Below are 17,394 nucleotides of genomic sequence, written 5' to 3'. Positions count from 1 at the left end.
CGTGTACACGCAACAAGTCATTGTCAGATAATCTAGGGTTCAGAAAAACCATTCTACATGCACAATCACCCCAAAACAGTATCTGAAAACATTATTTGGAGAAACTAAGGTAATAAAATTGGAGCCCATGCTGGGAGTATTAAAGCACAGTTGTAACTGTGTATCACCAGGCAGGAAGAGCTAACTGAAACGCCGGCAATTCCTCAGGCTCAAGGCCAGTCCCGCAGCCTGGACAACTTGCTACCACAAACAAACCGAGACAGCAACTCAATCTGTGGTGCTCTAGGGCAAAGCACTATGTTCAGTGGAACCCAAGCTACTTTAATTCAATATATAAGCTATCTTTGTTGTTATTTAATAATAAAAATAATCTTTTTTTTAAAAACGTATCTGAGAGTTCTGCACTTATTTGATCATCTGCATTCCTCCACTGATTATTCCCAGACCCACACCCCCTCCAACTTTATGTCCTCCTTTTCCCCTGTCAAAGTCAATTTGTGTTGCTCAAAAATTCTTGGATCTAAGGCAGATTTAAGGAATTTGTGTCCACTAAAAAAGCTAATTTTTTTGGCCAGGTGGTGGTGGCCCACACCTTTAATCCCAGCACTCGGGAGGCAGAGGCAGGCGAATTTCTGAGTTCGAGGCCAGCCTGGTCTACAAAGTAAGTTCCAGGACAGCCAGGCCTACACAGAGAAACCCTGTCTCGAAAACAACCAAAAAAAACAAAAAAACAAAAACAAACAAACAAACAAAAACTAATTTTTAAGAGATCATGTATAGTTTAGAACACTGAATACTTACAGAAGTCTTACAAAGCTGGGAGTACCAAAACCTGCCATTGTTTGTACACGTTCAGTCTCTCCACTGTGAAATCTGAAACCTGCAAGGCTCTACAAACCCAGGCAGTCTTGAGCATTGGCACAGGATCCTACACTCATCCTACAGTGATGGAGTCGCACTGTCAGCTGTGATTTATGTGTGTATGAAACATGAATGAATTTCATAGGGCCTGTCCTTAAGATATTTCATTATCTACAAGCAAACACACAAAATCTGAAACATTTGTGATCACATGTATTCTGAATGAGGGATACAAATCTGTATTACATAAGAGAAAATATTTTACTTTGTTCTTAAATTTTATAATTTCAACTGTATTTCAGTATATATGCTTTTTCCTCTGTACTTATGCTTTCTTTTTGTTGTTGTTGTTTTTGTTTTTCAAAGATCTGCCTGCCTCTGCCTCCCAAGTGCTGAGATTAGAGGTGGGTGCCATCACCACCTGGATTGTATTTATGCTAAGATAAAAAATATATGAGACATTTTACACTGTAAAGCCAAAACTAAGAGAGGAAAACAAGGTTATGTTAAATGTATAAAATTATGACATAGGTAGCAATGCCTTAACTATATGCGTGTTGTTAGGCCCAAGAGCGTCTTTTATCCCTGTCAAGAGGAGTGCTAACCTCTCTCATCATATAACACTAAATGTATAAAATGAAAAGGATAAAACAACAAAGCGATGGGTTCACACGGGTTTTTTAAACACAAAGTGACATAAGAGAATTAAAATACAGAACAGGCCATAATTTACATTAGGTATCATAGAAGCAATCATGTTTAAAAAGAAACAGAAATAATGACACAGGACAAGAAATATGATTCAAGAGGGAATCAAGTAAAGAATCCCTTCGGATTACTACAGAGATATCTATAATGTCATCCAAGTAAACTTGCTACAGATCTACAAGAAAGCAGATATAAAACCCTAAAATTAGCACTTAGAACTTTATAACAATATGACAGCAATTCTATCACTGTTATATAATGATTTTTATAATGCAGCTTGATTTTTTTCTAGTAATTCATCTTATTGTAGTTTCGAGTACCAGGAAAAAAAGTTTCTTCATTATAAACAGTTTAAAGAACTGCTATAAAAGTCCTATCAGTCAAGAAGCTGTGTGTGTGTGTGTGTGTGTGTGTGTGCAAGTGCGCACGCGTGCCAAATAGCATACACAGAAAAATTAGTAGTACAAAGTAAAACAAAAACAGAAATGGAAAATAAACTGTTCACAACAGACGAGACAAAAATAAATAGAATATACAACATTTAAAAACAAAATTTGGGCTGGTGAGATGGCTCAGCAGTTAATAGCACCCGACTGCTCTTCCGAAGGTCCAGAGTTCAAATCCCAGCAACCACATGGTGGCTCACAACCATCCATAACAAGATCTGACACCCTCTTCTGGAGTGTCTGAAGACAGCTACAATGTACTTACATATAATAAATAATAAATAAATCTTTAAAAAAAAAAACAAAAAAAAATTTTTTAAATGTCATATTTCCCTATGTAGTTGTACATTCTAAGATATGGCATCGGTTTAATATCAGCTTTTTTGGAAAGGAAAATCATTGTAGCAAAAGAACACACTGTGAGCTACCCTGCAACCTCTGAATTTTTGTTGTTGTTTGTTTGTTTGTTTGTTTGTTTGTTTGTTTTTCGAGACAGGGTTTCTCTGTATAGCTCTGGCTGTCCTGGAACTCACTTTGTAGATCAGACTGGCCTCGAACTCAAGAAATCCGCCTGCCTCTGCCTCCCGAGTGCTGGGATTAAAGGCGTGCGCCACCATGCCCGGCTTGAAATGTTTTTTTTTTTTTTAATGTTTAAAGGAATAATCAAAGAACTATCTGTCAATAATCTGTATCAAATAAGTGAGAAATTACTTATAATGCAGTGCATATAAATTGGTGACATAATAAATTCTAAAAGAAACCAGTAATTTGAAAAGTTAAAAACCATGTAAAATATAAAATACTGGTTTTCAACCATGTTCTCCCATGTCACTTAAGAATTACTATTTGGTTTTGATTCTTTATTATACTGCTGAGTAAAATTAACTATGGAAAAAAGATCTGGCAACCTTAAGTATGGTTGGTTGTTGGCTTGTTTGTTTGTTTGTTTGTTTGCTTGCTTTTTCGAGACAGTGTTTCTCTATGTAGCCCTGGCTGTCCTGGAACTCACTCTGTAGACCAGGCTGGCCTCGAACTCAGAAATCCACCTGCCTCTGCCTCCCAAGTGCTGGGATTAAAGGTGTGCGCCACCACTAGCCCGCCTTAAGTATATTTAAAACTACATTAATTTACAGAAAACATGATAATCTGTCTACTTTTACAGCTTTGAATTCCCTCTTATATCGAGTCCAGGAGAGTCAAATGCTTCATTCCAGATGCTACATAGGAGACAGACATGTCTGCATTCCATGGCTCCCTGAAATCTTACATAATTTGTACATTATTATTTGATAGTGGGACCATTATTATTTTTCCCAAAATGGCCACTTTTTTATTTATCTTTTTTATTATGTGATCAGTGGGAGACTAACAATCAAGTCACTCTAGTGTTGTCTAGTGTTGGGGAAGGGCCAAGTGACCGAAGAAATATTTTGTACTGATTTTGTGTATTTTTGTGTTAAAAATCACATCTATATATACAATGTAAAATAGGCAAGACTCAAAATAATACTCTGAACAATTATTCAAATTGACATTAAGTATTTTCTATCTATGCTATATAATCTGATTATCTAAAAATAGTCCTTTAGAAGATGTCCCTATTTCTTGACTGTAATATCAAAAGAACAGTCTCAAAATAAAAACAAATCTAGAAGAGGGAAAAAAAAGGACAGGTTATTTTTGAAATTTTTAAATCACATACTTTTAAAGATGAACTCTCCAAATAAGAAATGCCCATGCTGGATCTTTATTTATTTATTTATTTATTTATTTTTCATTTCTGTTCCAAGTATTCAGGTATAGCATCATCAAAATGTGTTTGAAAAGGTTCATTTAACACACACACACACACACACACACACACACACAAATTTATAAAATTTTTAAAATTACTATTTAAATAAAGAGCATTTGCTGTAAGAACAACTAATAGATACAAGCCAATTTTCTTAATATGTAAAGAACATCTCAGAACCAAGACTTCTTGTTGGAAAACAAGAAAATGAGCAAAAGAGAAATAGTATATTTAAAAAACAACAACAACAAAAACTATATGGACCAAGGACATAGCTCAGTTGGCAAAGCGCTTAACAAGCTCCAGGTCTGACCCCCAGTACCACATAAACCAGGTCTAATGGTGAATGGCCATAATTCCAGCACTTAGGAGGCAGGGGCAGGCCAGTCAAGTTCAGAGTCACTAAATAGTGAATGCCAGGACAGCCTGTGCTACATGAAACACTTTGTCTAAACATGCTTGTATGACTCTCAAACAAATGGGAAGACAATATTACTATAATAAAAAAAAAAAAATACAGGAATCCAGAGACAGATAGATCAGCAGGTAAAGGTACTTGCTATACAAGCCTGGTGCTCAAGTTGGATCCTGGGAACCCACATAAAAAATGAAAGAGAAGACCTGACTCCACAAAGTTGTCTGTCCTCCAACCTATATCATGCATACTGTGAAACATGCATGGGCATAAACACTATTATAATTTGAATATACTTGGCCCAGGGAGTGGCACTATTAGGAGATGTGGCCTTGTTGGAGAAGGTATGTCACTGTAGGCATGGGCTTAAGACCCTCATTCTAGCTGCCTAGAAGCCAGTCTCCTAGCAGCCTTCAGATGAAGGCATAGAACTCTCAGCCCCTCCTGGGCCATGCCTGTCTGGATACTGCCATGCTCCTACCTTGATAATGGACTGAACCTCTGAACCTGTAAGCCAGCCCCAATTAAATGTTGTCTTATAAGAGTTGCCGTGGTCATGGTGTCTGTAAACAGCAGTAAAAGACTAAGTCAAACACATACTGAAGAAGAAAAAAGAGGAGGAAGAGGAGGAGGAGGAGAGATGTACATTGTATTAAGATCCATACTTCCACCCATCAGATTTATGATAAAACACTTGAGAACATAATCCTCAGTATATGGTCTCATTTCTAGTAGCAGTACAGATTAAATAACCTCTATATTATAATTTTTATAATTTAAGAATGCCTGATAAAACATTTTTTTAAAATGTGGCACACAAGATAATATATGGTCTAGGGTCATTTTTTAGAATTAGTAAGTGTCTGCTTTCTCAGGTCTCTGAAAGCAGACAGGTAACTTTAAGAAACTTAAATGACTAGAGTAGTCTTTCTTACTCCACCTATTGCCTATCTAATAATACTTTCTGTACAGTTAGTACATGATGTATTTGTGAATGAGACGCAGAAGAATAGAACAAAAGTGATTAACACAAAGAATGACATGAACTATCAAATATATTACTTAAACACCTCCAGCTGAGAGTATAGCTCAGTGATAAAACATGTTGTCTATCACATAGGGTTTAAACCCTAATGTTATTATTAAAAAATTGTAAAAGTACTACTTAGTTTAAAAAGGTGGTAATATCATACTGTTAGCATACTTTGGGAAAATGAGTCAGCCAGCAACAGTATAAGTGATTATAATAATGACACCTAATTAGCCATACATCCTTAGGAAACCCCTAAAGACAAACCCTGTGATTTGTTTTGGACTATCAAACAAACAAACAAAAAACAGTATGGGACTTGCTTTTACTTGTTGCTCCTGTAAACTCTGGTGCTAACTTCAGGTGAAGAGTCACGGCTATCTTCCTAGAAACACATGGTTCTCTAGCACCCAGCCAACATCCAGTACTAAATTCCACAGCAAATAAATATTTTTGACTAACCACTTGACCTATCCACTGATGGCAGACATATAAGCAAGCCCATAGAGAAGCAGTAACAGAGATGTTTTAACTAATAGATGCCCAGAATCATAGATTAATGCAGCTATTTCTTGACAAGTTTCAGGGGGGATTGTTGTACAGCAAAAGTTAGTAAAAGTAGGTATGAAAATAAGATTTCTGATCAAATAAAATTCCACTTTACTTTTTCTGGTTTTTTAGCTCCCCAAATCCCACTGTCTGTGGAGGACTGGTTCCAGAGTTCCTACTCTTCTACCTCAGATATTCAAGTACTTATGTAAAGAGGAGTGGCACTTGTAAATGGCCTATCTACAGCATCCCCTGCATTGTAAATAACCTCTGGATTACTTAAAGTACCAAATACAATATAAATTCTAAGTAAACATCTGCTACCTTCAATTATTTAAGAAATAACAATAAAAAAAAAAAAGGTCTGCACACACGCATGCACACATACAGCATGGGTGCAATTGTTTTTCCCCACAAATACTTTCTCAGGCTGGATGAATCCACATATGAAGGTCTGACTATAGATTCACATACTACTTGCTTAATTATACTAAACTTACAAAAGTATTTTCTATTTGATTAACTGTAAAGTCCAATTTCCTTATAGAAACATTTACATAAAGTACTTCAGTCTAAATGATCATGGACTGAATATTGTTTAGAAGAAAACAGATCAATAGGGAGACCAAGTGTACTGTTAATGTGACTAAGAACATGCGCACAGTCACTGTCAGATACCAATAGTAACTATTACTGTATTCTGAAAACTCTTTATCTTGCTTTTGTACTTGCTTTGTCTAGTGAGTAACAGGTTAGCACCATTCTCTCACGTGCCCTCACTTGCTATGAGGCAAACATGCTCCACTCTCAGATGGAAGTCAATTAGCCTCCTCACGTCTCATTTCCTCCAGTGTAAAGTGGGAAAGCAGTACTTGTTTTTACAAATATAAAGACTAAATTACTTGGAAAATGGCATATAGTAAAGATCAATAAGAAGCGCAAAATTTGTTACTAAAAATAATATTAAAACAATTAACTAACATGTTTTCTATTTTAAAAACCTTAAGTGTAATCAACCAAAATATGATTTTTCTGATTTTGTGGCGGGGGGAACACTTAGAAATATATTCACAAATATACGCTGAAGACAATTGAAATATTAGCGAATAATGAATCACTTGGCCTATATTCCTCAATCTTAAATAGGTTTTAAAACCAGAGGCTTCATTTTTTTATATGTGTACTATAAATTCATAAAAGGCAAAAACAATCAAAGCAATAAATCCCTTTGATAAGTCACCTTTATTTTGACATTGGCACATGATTTTAATATGTTCTACCATAATTTATGTATTTTTTAAAGCATTACTAATGGCTTTGGAAAATAAGGCTCCTTCAAAGAAATACAGTTAGCCTAACCTGTAGCACTGAGAAACTACAGTTACTCCCTAATGGTTTACCACTGCCCCCTTTCAAGGAAAGATCAGACATGGACATTTATTTCCCTGCCCTACATAAAACAAGTTTTTGGTCTTTTTAAGTTATGCCTGGATAGGTGATTATAAAAATTGGCCAACTTTTAAGAGGTGTTTTAAATAGGTAATAATCTCATCTATAGACATGAGTCACTGATCAATACAAAGACCATACCCACAGTGTGCAAGGGATCTTACAGTAATGTGAGGAATACAGAAACGCTACACAAGTACATTTTCCAGTTCACTTCAATTTGAACATTTTAAAGAGCACATATGAGGTAACAAGAAGATTCTAGAGACAAGTATTTAAAAGGGTAACATTATGCTACTATATATGGCAGACATTTGCTGGGTTTTTGGGTTTTTTCCCCCCTGTTAATCCTGTGAGGTAGAAATCATTAAAATTTGTTTTGCAGAAAAGGAGATTAAGGTACATAAAAGTAAAGTAACTTGCCCAGGGTATCTCAGCACAAAAGGTAGTAGGACAGAGGAGTTATTTGGGGGTGAGGGGGTTACCTGAGGATAGTACTATATGGCTATTTCTACAAACAATATTCAAGGCAATAAGTCCTTTAATAGCTGTGTGGGAAAGGGGCAGGCTTAAGAAAACCAAGGAGATAAACTTTGGGAGTGGTAGAAGGAGCCAGAGGCTTAAAGAATGTGATATCTGAGTTGTTATTTTAAGGATGAGTACCAACTTCAATGCCAAGGATCACCCACCCCCCTTGCCCCCAATATATTAACCAAAATAAATTACTTACTTGAAATTGAGAAAAACAATTTTGAGAGTAATCTTCCTCAGATATATTATTCCATAGTTTTAAAACAAATAATATGATGACAGTTTAATTTTTAGGATGCTTTTATGTGGCTTGTCTTGGTTTTTATTCTGAAATGAAATTTAGATTAGTCATTTTCTTGTTCTGAGAAACTAGGAGTATGCCAACATGTTTTAACTTTACATTCTTTCACATAGCAACATGTATTCTTACTTACAAAGCCATCTATTTCACATCTTAAACAAACCTAATTTAATATATAAGTTACTTTTTAAGTGTAAATATATGTATATGCAAACTAAAATATTTCTTTTAATTCTTGTTATACTTTCTTGGCAATGGTAAGAAGTATAAGAAAAATAGAAAACTTTTACAAACTGTCAAATATCAGACAAGGCATTTCTGAAGTAACATTTATTTGTTAATATAGTTAATGTTCTCTGAACCCAAAGAAAATTCAATAATTACCCCCAAGGAAACTGACTTCAAATTCTTAGTATTTCCCAACCTCTCACCTAAAGCTACAATAGAACTGGCCAGAGGATACGTGTGAATCATCGCCCGCGGATAATGACTACCATGTGCTTCAGAAGCCACTCTGCTGAACATACACAATTTCTGCTGCAGAAAACAGTCCAGTTTCACAATACTAACTAAGCAACCAGAGTTTTCATTTAAATAATTTGAAATACTTAAAAAAAAAAATTCTGTTAGAACCAGAAGAAACATGGGATCATCTGGAAATCTTCAAAAAAAAATAAGTTTTTTAAAATCTCCCAAAGGTTAAAGGATTGTAACTAAGAGTCTGATTTTATTTCTAATTTGTTTTGGTCTCCTAATGCATCTGCATCATGTTTGGACAGTGAGTATCTTTCTGATCTTCTAAAATACCCATTTCTGTATTCTTTATATTTGCATGGCAATTGCAAGTTAATATAATTATTCATAATTGTATCCAAAGTTCACTGTAGCTTAAGTCACACTATTTCCTCTTATTTAATACCACTCTAGTGTTAAAACAGCAGCTAGGTAACAAAGTAACACACACTGCACAGCATATCACATATCATACTCCTTAAATTTATAAATATTCCTTTGAAACAACTAAAGCTGATGGCAACCAACACTATTTAAATGCAACCCACTTAAACTGCAATCTTTTTTTTCTTTTTTTCTTCTTCTTTATATTAACTGAATGAAAAGCCAGAAGAAAACGCATTCCAGCAAAGGAATCTGAGAAGTCTGATACATTTTTGATTATGTCTAATTTGAATATTGATTTTCATTTATAGGTGTCCTAAATTCTTTGTTATATGTTTTACTTATTCTTAAAGAACAATCATCACACTCACACAAAGCCTACTCAGATCTATTCTACAATTATATTCTCTCCTCTTCTAGACACAGTTTCAAACTATGTAAAAGAAATTAGTAATTCTCCCAATGTTCTGTATTTCATCTTTCAATTGTCATCAATAGCATCTCATTATAGCCCTTCAAATTTGAGAGAGAAAGGGCCAATGTGAAGTAGTGAAATCTGTCACGATTCACAGTTTTCATATCTTGACCCATACTAACCAACTAGTGTACACAGCCTGAAGATGTCTGTCTAAAACTCATGTGTGAATATTTATATGTATCATATATAGTATATGCATGCATTACCATACACAGTTTCATACACACACACACACACACACACACACACACACACACATATAAGGATGTCAAGAATGGTGTTTTTCCACCCTCACTATGATACTGGTAGTTAACACTTTGGACAGCAGAAGAATACACAGAATATCTGCATGGTGGTTAGTGGAAAATATACATTAAGTTAAGATTTAGAGTATTACAATAGATATTCTTTGATATATATATATATATATATATATATATATAGTGATATATATATATACATATATATAAAATGCAAAAGTTCATATTATGTGTAAATTGTAAATTCAAACTTCACATCAAGAATAATTTTTTTAAAAAGGGACACACATCTTCTATTAGATAGCTACCTTGCAGCCATCTAAGATGGTCCACCAATGCACACGGCAAGCATTGGCCCTAGAGATGGTCTTTCCCCAACCTGTCTCTAGCTCCCCAAAAGCACCTTCTGCTTCCCTGTCATCACCAGTGAGATGCACCTTGCACTGGATGGCATGCTCCTCAGGTACTCTGAATACAAGCTCAGAGCAACTCCAAAAATCTCTATTCCTCAAGAAACAGCTGTGGCTTACGGCTGATGTCATCCCAATTAGTGAAGCACTTTAACGCACTTCAGGTATCTAATAAAAACATTACTCATCCTGGTATTTATTAGTACCCCCCAAAAGCCTCCTTTTTGGATTCTCTAATTCACTATGGCCACCCTCCAAGGAGCTACACCCATCAATTAAAGGCTCCGATTAAAAGATCACTAACAAAATAAAATGTTAAACAGCACTGTAACAATCATTTTGCAACTGTTCACAGCAATTATTAAGACCTGTTCTTTCTCTTTTTTTGTTTTGTTTTGTTTTTCGAGACAGGGTTTCTCTTTATAGCTCTGGCTGTCCTGGAGCTCACTTTGTAGGCCAGGCTGGCCTCGAACTCAGAAATCCGCCTGCCTCTGCCTCGCGAGTGCTGGGATTAAAGGCATACGCCACCACGCCTGGCTTCTGTTCCTTCTCTTTTGCTTTACTCATTCCTGTAGCTACAACTTAAGCAGTTTTAATCTCTGGTGGCAACTACTATCACCAAATTTCCCTCTAGTTCTGAAGTCAATAGTACATATGCATTCCACTGTTATCTCTATATAAAACATACTCCAGTCCTTCACTTTGCCCTTTTCCTCTTAAGACATGGCACTACTGCTGCACAGGTATTATTTTATCACAGTGCTGCCACAGATAATCTTATATTTCATTTGACACATATGCAAAATGGGAAGTATAAAAGCCTTCGGTGGGATTGCTGATTTATAATAAAAGCGCACTTCCAATTTTGAACCTTTCCAAACTGCTTTACATGGGGCCCAAAGGCTTTATGATCTTACCACCAATGTCTGAGACTGCCGTTCTTTCCTCACCATTCTCAACTTATCCAAAGTAGCTTTGCAAATATGACAGATGATGAAATATGCTGCAGCTATAATTATAACTGTATAAGGCATATTATATACATATAACACTTTTCACATGAATTGTCTTTGTTCACTTCTCTACTAGTAGGAGCTATTTATTGGGAAGAAAGTGGGCCCTTTTCAAAAGTACAAATGAGCTTACAAGTTTTATTTACCTTTTACCTTGTGTTTTTTCCACAAATGGAGTTTTATTTGTGTTATAAAATTCAGAATCTAGCTGGACAGTGGTGGCACACGCCTTTAATCCCAGCACTTGGGAGGCAGAGGCAGGCGGATTTCTGAGTTCGAGGCCAGCCTGGTCTACAGAGTGAGTTCCAGAACAGCCAGGGCTACACAGAGAAACCCTGTCTCAAAAAAAAAAAAAAGAAAATTGAGAATCTAGCTTCAGTTTTTTCATACTCTGAAAGCCATTCATCATTCCTAAACCACATCAAAAATATGATCCTGTTCCTTATTTCACATGTTTTTGACAACTCTGGAAGCCAACTTACTTTTTGTTCAGAATAGTAGCAATCTATCTACAAAGATCATTATTTAATAATCATTTCTCAACTATAAATCAAAAATAGTATCTTTGTTTTAAGGTGCTAACACATATGAATTCATTTCTGAGTTTTACTCTGTTGCATTGCTATTGTGTGTCAAAACCATCTTAAGTCCTGGAGTGAGAACTCAGCTGGAACACTCACCTGGTATGCACAAGCCCCAGCGTCTGACTGACACTCATTACAAGAAAGCACATTTTCAGACACCTACTCCCACACTTTAAAATTAAAACAACTTCACAAACAAATAGATATGTCAATCTAAAAATTGCTAGTTTGCTTTACAAAAAAAAGTTTTTGACATTTTCTGAATTAATAATCAAGATCAAAACACCATAATGTAATTAATTATGCACTTTAGTGGATATTTATTTTGGAGAGCTGAATGAGTCTCATACCTTTTTCTTACTATGCTTCTGAAACACATCTAGAAAACTGGCTTTCTCTTAACAAACATGTGAGCAGTCTTTTACAAACTATTAAGTCAACATATGTTATCTGCAGAAAAATCTGAAAAATACAGAAGACTTTCTACATAGAACCAACCTTTATTTCAATAAAATTTTCTGCATTTAAATGATTATTTTGTAAGCTAATACTTTCACAACAGTTATATAATCTAAAACATGACTTAGGAATGAATGTTTTGCTGGAATATGCTCCATTTATGAAATTACTTCCCATTTGTTAGATATATGGGTTATTTTCTGTGATGACTATCATCCATTGATTAGTTTTTGCAATGAATGCTCATGTTTCAAGCATACTAGTAAGTATAGGTCTATAATTGTAAACAACAACAAAAACCATTACTAGCATTTCTGGAGGTTACAATGAGGAAAAACTAAATATTAATCTCCAACATATACAGAATAATAACTACAGCAATGCTACAAAGGAGCTTTAAACTTCTGGATTGGGAAGGCTTCCCTGAGGAAAGATAAACTGGAGTTTTAGAAGAAGAGGAGAAAATCTTCTACTCAGAGGGAACAGCAAGTACAACCCCCTCATTGTGGGAGGAGCATAGCAAGAAGGGGCTAACATAATGCCAATATGGCCGGAATACAAAGAGCCAGGCAAGAACATGGCTCAAGCCATGACTGAACAGAAAAGTAGGGCCACAGTATGCAAGACCTTGTGGACAGGTGGTTGACACCACATTAAGACAAGGAATTTTGTCTGTATTCTAAATATAACTGAAAGCTACTAAAGCATATAAGGTGATGTAATCAGGATTAAATTTTGGAAAAAAATCTGATTACAGTGTAGTAATCAGATTAGCAGGGGCAGAGTAGATTGGGATTAAATCAAGATTAGGAGGCCATTGTAGTAAATGCTATCAAAAATGCTAGGAGCTTGCACTAGGATGGTGATGGAATAATGAAAAGTAGATGGATTCAAAAGAGAATCAGATTTGCCAAAAAGGTTTCTATTCATCGATTAAAATCCCTGAAACTAGAACTAATGGGTCAAAAGGGAACATTTTAATGCACCAGTTCCTGGTGTATCAGAATACACTGCTAAGCTTCCCTGCAGAGACAAGTTTTCCTCATCTGTAAATTACTTTGTAACTGTTCCTCTATTCAAAATATTTAATTCTTAAAATTTTTAGATTACTTGATCCATACTTCCTTCATGAAGCCTTCCCTGGATTTCCCTGTCAGGGTGCTCATCAAATCCTCCTTTTGGAGCCATCACTAACTATATCCTACATTTCTGTATTAGCCTAAGAATTTTATGTTCAATTTATATTTTCATATTTGTTGCTTCCTGTTTTCTGAGTTGCTGGTGGGTAATCCTGATTTAACAAAGGCACAGAGAATAGGTTGATACACACATAGTAGCTTCTCCATCCTGTTCTAGACGTAAGAGGGTCCCTGCCTGTTCCTAATGTGCTGATCTGACTTTAGCCAAATATAGTATGTAAAACTGGTAAAGCTTTCTATTCAGGACTTAAAATATAAATTAAAGTGGACAACTTCGTTTGTGATTAGCATGACTAGATCTGTGCGCTCCAAAAGAAATCTCTAACAATTATAACTGAATAGGTCTTACATGATCTTAAAATATTTTTGAATGTTTAGCTAAAAGAATGAACAAGGTTCAAATTTTTTATAATCTGAGTTAAGCGTAATGGTTTACAAATTCATACTCATTTCAAATATATTTAATAATCTACCAATTATAGTAGTTCATTACAGTTAGGTTTATAAAATATAAGAATAAATCAATCAAGTAAGCACCTATAACTCATGTAGAATTCCAGAATAATAAAAAAAAAAAAAAAAAAGAACTCACCAGATTTCACGTTACTATCTACAACAATCTATACAACTATTCACCAAATAGGAGGAAAATGTACAAGAAAGTAGCAGAAAGCTGGGTGTGGTGGTGCACGCCTTTAATCCCAGCACTTGGGAGGCAGAGGCAGGCAGATTTCTGAGTTCGGGTCAGCCTGGTCTACAGAGTGAGTTCCAGGACAGCCAGGGCTACACAGAGAAATCCTGTCTCGAAAAGCCAAAAATAAATAAATAAATAAATAAATAAATAATAATAGTAGTAGTAGTAGTAAAAGTTCCTTACAGTAATCTTGAAAGCAAGCAGCTCCCTCAACAGTCTGTTTGACCTACTTCATTCAATGACTTAGACGGAGAACACCTTACTTACTCCTCCTCTGCATCTCAGCAGGGAATCTCTTTCAAAGGGTAACTATGCTTAACCTGGGGCTGAGAACAAGAAAGGCTCAACTAGGCTCAGCATGCACGGAGCACAGGAGCACTGAAGCAAAAGTGGAGATGTGGATTCTGGACGCATCCAGTTCCTCACCGGAGTCAGGTCCTCAGCAGCCTTGTATGTGTAGTGCCACACCCATGCAGATAGAAATGAAAAAGACATCATCCCATACTTTAGTCACATTGCTTCCCCCCCCCCCCCACAAATTACCAGAGCGTTATTATAATTTTTTTCTACAATGATAATGCTTGGGACACATCAAATAATGTATCAAAGTAATGTTTAAGACTTTTTAAAAAATGAATTTAGGGATCTGGAGAGATTGCTCAGCTGTTAAAGGCTAGCTATGCTCACAACTCAAAAACAATGAGTTTAGTGCCAATGAGAAGGCTTAGCTGGTAAAGGTACTTGCTGCCTGGCCTGATGACCTGGGTCCTAGGAACCCACAAGGTGGAACGAGTCCCTCTGACCTCCAAATGTCACCGAGGTGCTTGGGTACTCACATACACACACACACACACACACACACACACCATGGTGCTTGAAAACACACATGTACTCACACACACCATGGTGTTTGAAAACATGTGTACACATACACACACACACACACACACCAAAGAGATGTAAAAAAAAAAAAAAATTAATGAGTTTAAAGAACTAAGGGTTTCTAAAACGTAACTCCCTCACTCACATGAAAGAAATGAAGTGACTTTTATAAGGAATCACTATGTTCAATTAGCAAATGATCAAACCAATCAGTCAAAAATTCACATTCAAGTCTGAATATGCTATTTAAAAAAATATTTTCAAATTTCACAAACTCAAAACACAGGTGTTTAAATCCAAGACATTTATTTACATTACTCCAAATATGTCCTTAAGACAGGACAACAAAAGTTAACTGGACTGTTTCCTAAAGCAGAAAATTACTTTTCCTGCAACAGCAGTAATCCAATTGACTCGGAATTTATAATTCAAATAGCCATTTTGAGAGAAACTTTCTTCTGCTGATATTGGATCTACTTTGAATAGCAAATTCTGTTTAAGAAAAAAAAATCTTTTCTCCAAATCAAAGAATTACGGACTTCCAAAGTTAACACCTACAAGGTGAGGACTTACAGGTGTTACAAATGTCCATTAACATAGTTTACACATTAGTAATATGTCTGAATTTTGTAATAGTAAATTTGTTTTCATTAAAAAATTCTAGCATTCAAATTGTGTTTGGTTAGTTGGTTTGGTTTTTCAAGACAGGGTTTCTCTGTGTAGTCCTGGGTCTCCAGAACTAGCTAAGTAGGCCGGACTAGCCTTGAACTCAGAGATCCACCTGCCTTGGCCACCAGGGACAGATGATAGGCATTCAGCGCCACACCCACCAAACACTGATTTTTAATAAAATATTCTGGCCGCTCTATTACATTATTTCCAAGTTTTAAATCTACATGGCCTGGACTAGTTTTCTTTGGGAAGAGAATTTAAAGCAGAAAATTCTGCAGGGTAGTTTTCATTGAGTCTGGATTAATATTAACTCTACTGGGGGGCGGTCTATGACATTAAAAATGCTTGATTTATAAAAACTGGAGACTTTAAGTGTGTGCCAAGGACTTCAATTTTTTTTTCTCACATTGAGGAAACAAGATTTGTTTTATACTATGTAAGGAATTATTTTATTGTTTTCCTCTGACCTCAGCACCAAGGTATCTCACAAGCACTATTACCATATATTAATGAACCAATTACTGAGGTCTAAACTGACATTTACATCCATCTATGTGTCATGCTTGAAACAGAAACTTTTGCTTTAACCTGTGAATTATACCTTCAACCTTATACTCCTTAGCAACCTGATACTCCTTAGCAACATGATACTCCTTAGCAACGTGATGATTGCTTTTGCCTGTATCACAAGTACTTATTTTTTCTTCATTTATAGTATACATTTCCAAGTACACCACAAAAAACACAGAGGGTTTCTCTTTTTAATTGGAGGCTGGCGACCTATTGTAAGATATTCAAGAAGAAGAGATAAATATTTCTTATGAAATAGTTCACATTCCAACATTCAGAAACACAAGTGTCTACACCAGTCTATTTGTAAAAGATACTCTTTCACAGAATCGGCTAATAGCAAGTGAAATTCATGCAATCGCACAAACAAAAGCTTTCCTACATAATAGTTTTAAAATCACTCACGTATACCTATTGAGTGAGTGTAGCAGGAAAACCTATAACTCGACCACCATACAAACTGGACCACCACAACAATATCCTATTAGCATGTTGCTCTACAACTTGAAAATCAACTTCACTATCATCCTCTGCAGCTGAAAGGAGAACAGGCAGTGTATTACCCTGAGATTCCAAATCAAAACAAAGACAGCAGCACAGCATTTAAAAAGGTAGAAAACCTATCCTCCAGAACATTATAATGCCTCTGATTTTCCAGTCTTCCACGTCTCAAATGCTATACTTTCTACCAACTGTTACCAGCATTCCGGTTCTCGATCTTCCAAGGTTCACAGCATCAAACTCTACTTGAAAAAGGAGTCTTTTACCCAGCCTTATTTATGTCATTGGCATTGTTAACAAAGAGAATTCACATTAAAAGGTAGTAGCTTAGAACGAGTGTCTGTATTTTGGGAAATGGTATTGTCTTGGTAGTCCACAGAAGCTGACTGTAGTAATAAAGATGAATGGCGACGAAGGCAAAGAGCATCAAGTGGGAAATGCCGTCTGAAACCCCATAGGGCTATACCTTGGTAAGAATCGTCTTCCAGAATACGGCTTTACCATTTCATCTTAACAGTTTAAAGCATGTAAAAAGACGCAAAACTGAAAGATAAAAACGCAAAACCTTGTATATCTGGCCCCTAACCTATTTATATTATAAACCCAAAGAGTGTTCCAGAACATAGCTTGTCATTTCCCCCCCCCACCATTTCTTCAAAATGGCTTTTTTTTTTTTAATCTATTTTTAAA

At 35.7% G+C, this 17,394-nt stretch overlaps 1 protein-coding gene and 1 pseudogene across 6 annotated transcripts in view; both read right to left on the bottom strand.

Moving 5' to 3' along the window:
- Rev3l (REV3 like, DNA directed polymerase zeta catalytic subunit) overlaps positions 1–17,394 on the bottom strand; it is a 143,651-nt gene that overhangs the window by 124,410 nt on the left and 1,847 nt on the right. For 2 of the 6 annotated variants that reach the window (XM_006512623.4, XM_006512624.4), the window contains exon 2: positions 7,984–8,111. The exons of the other annotated variants lie outside the window; for them this stretch is intronic. The gene's annotated coding sequence lies outside the window, so the exon portion shown is untranslated. The remainder of the gene's footprint in view (positions 1–7,983; positions 8,112–17,394) is intronic. 6 annotated transcript variants of the gene reach the window in all.
- On the bottom strand, positions 1,370–1,485 carry Gm22105 (annotated as a pseudogene).

Source organism: Mus musculus, chromosome 10 (genome assembly GCF_000001635.26).
Source record: "Mus musculus strain C57BL/6J chromosome 10, GRCm38.p6 C57BL/6J".
Taxonomy (NCBI): Eukaryota; Metazoa; Chordata; class Mammalia; order Rodentia; family Muridae; genus Mus; species Mus musculus.
The sequence above is the reverse complement of the archived record's forward strand: the minus strand, read 5'-3'. Positions and strand labels throughout refer to the sequence as shown.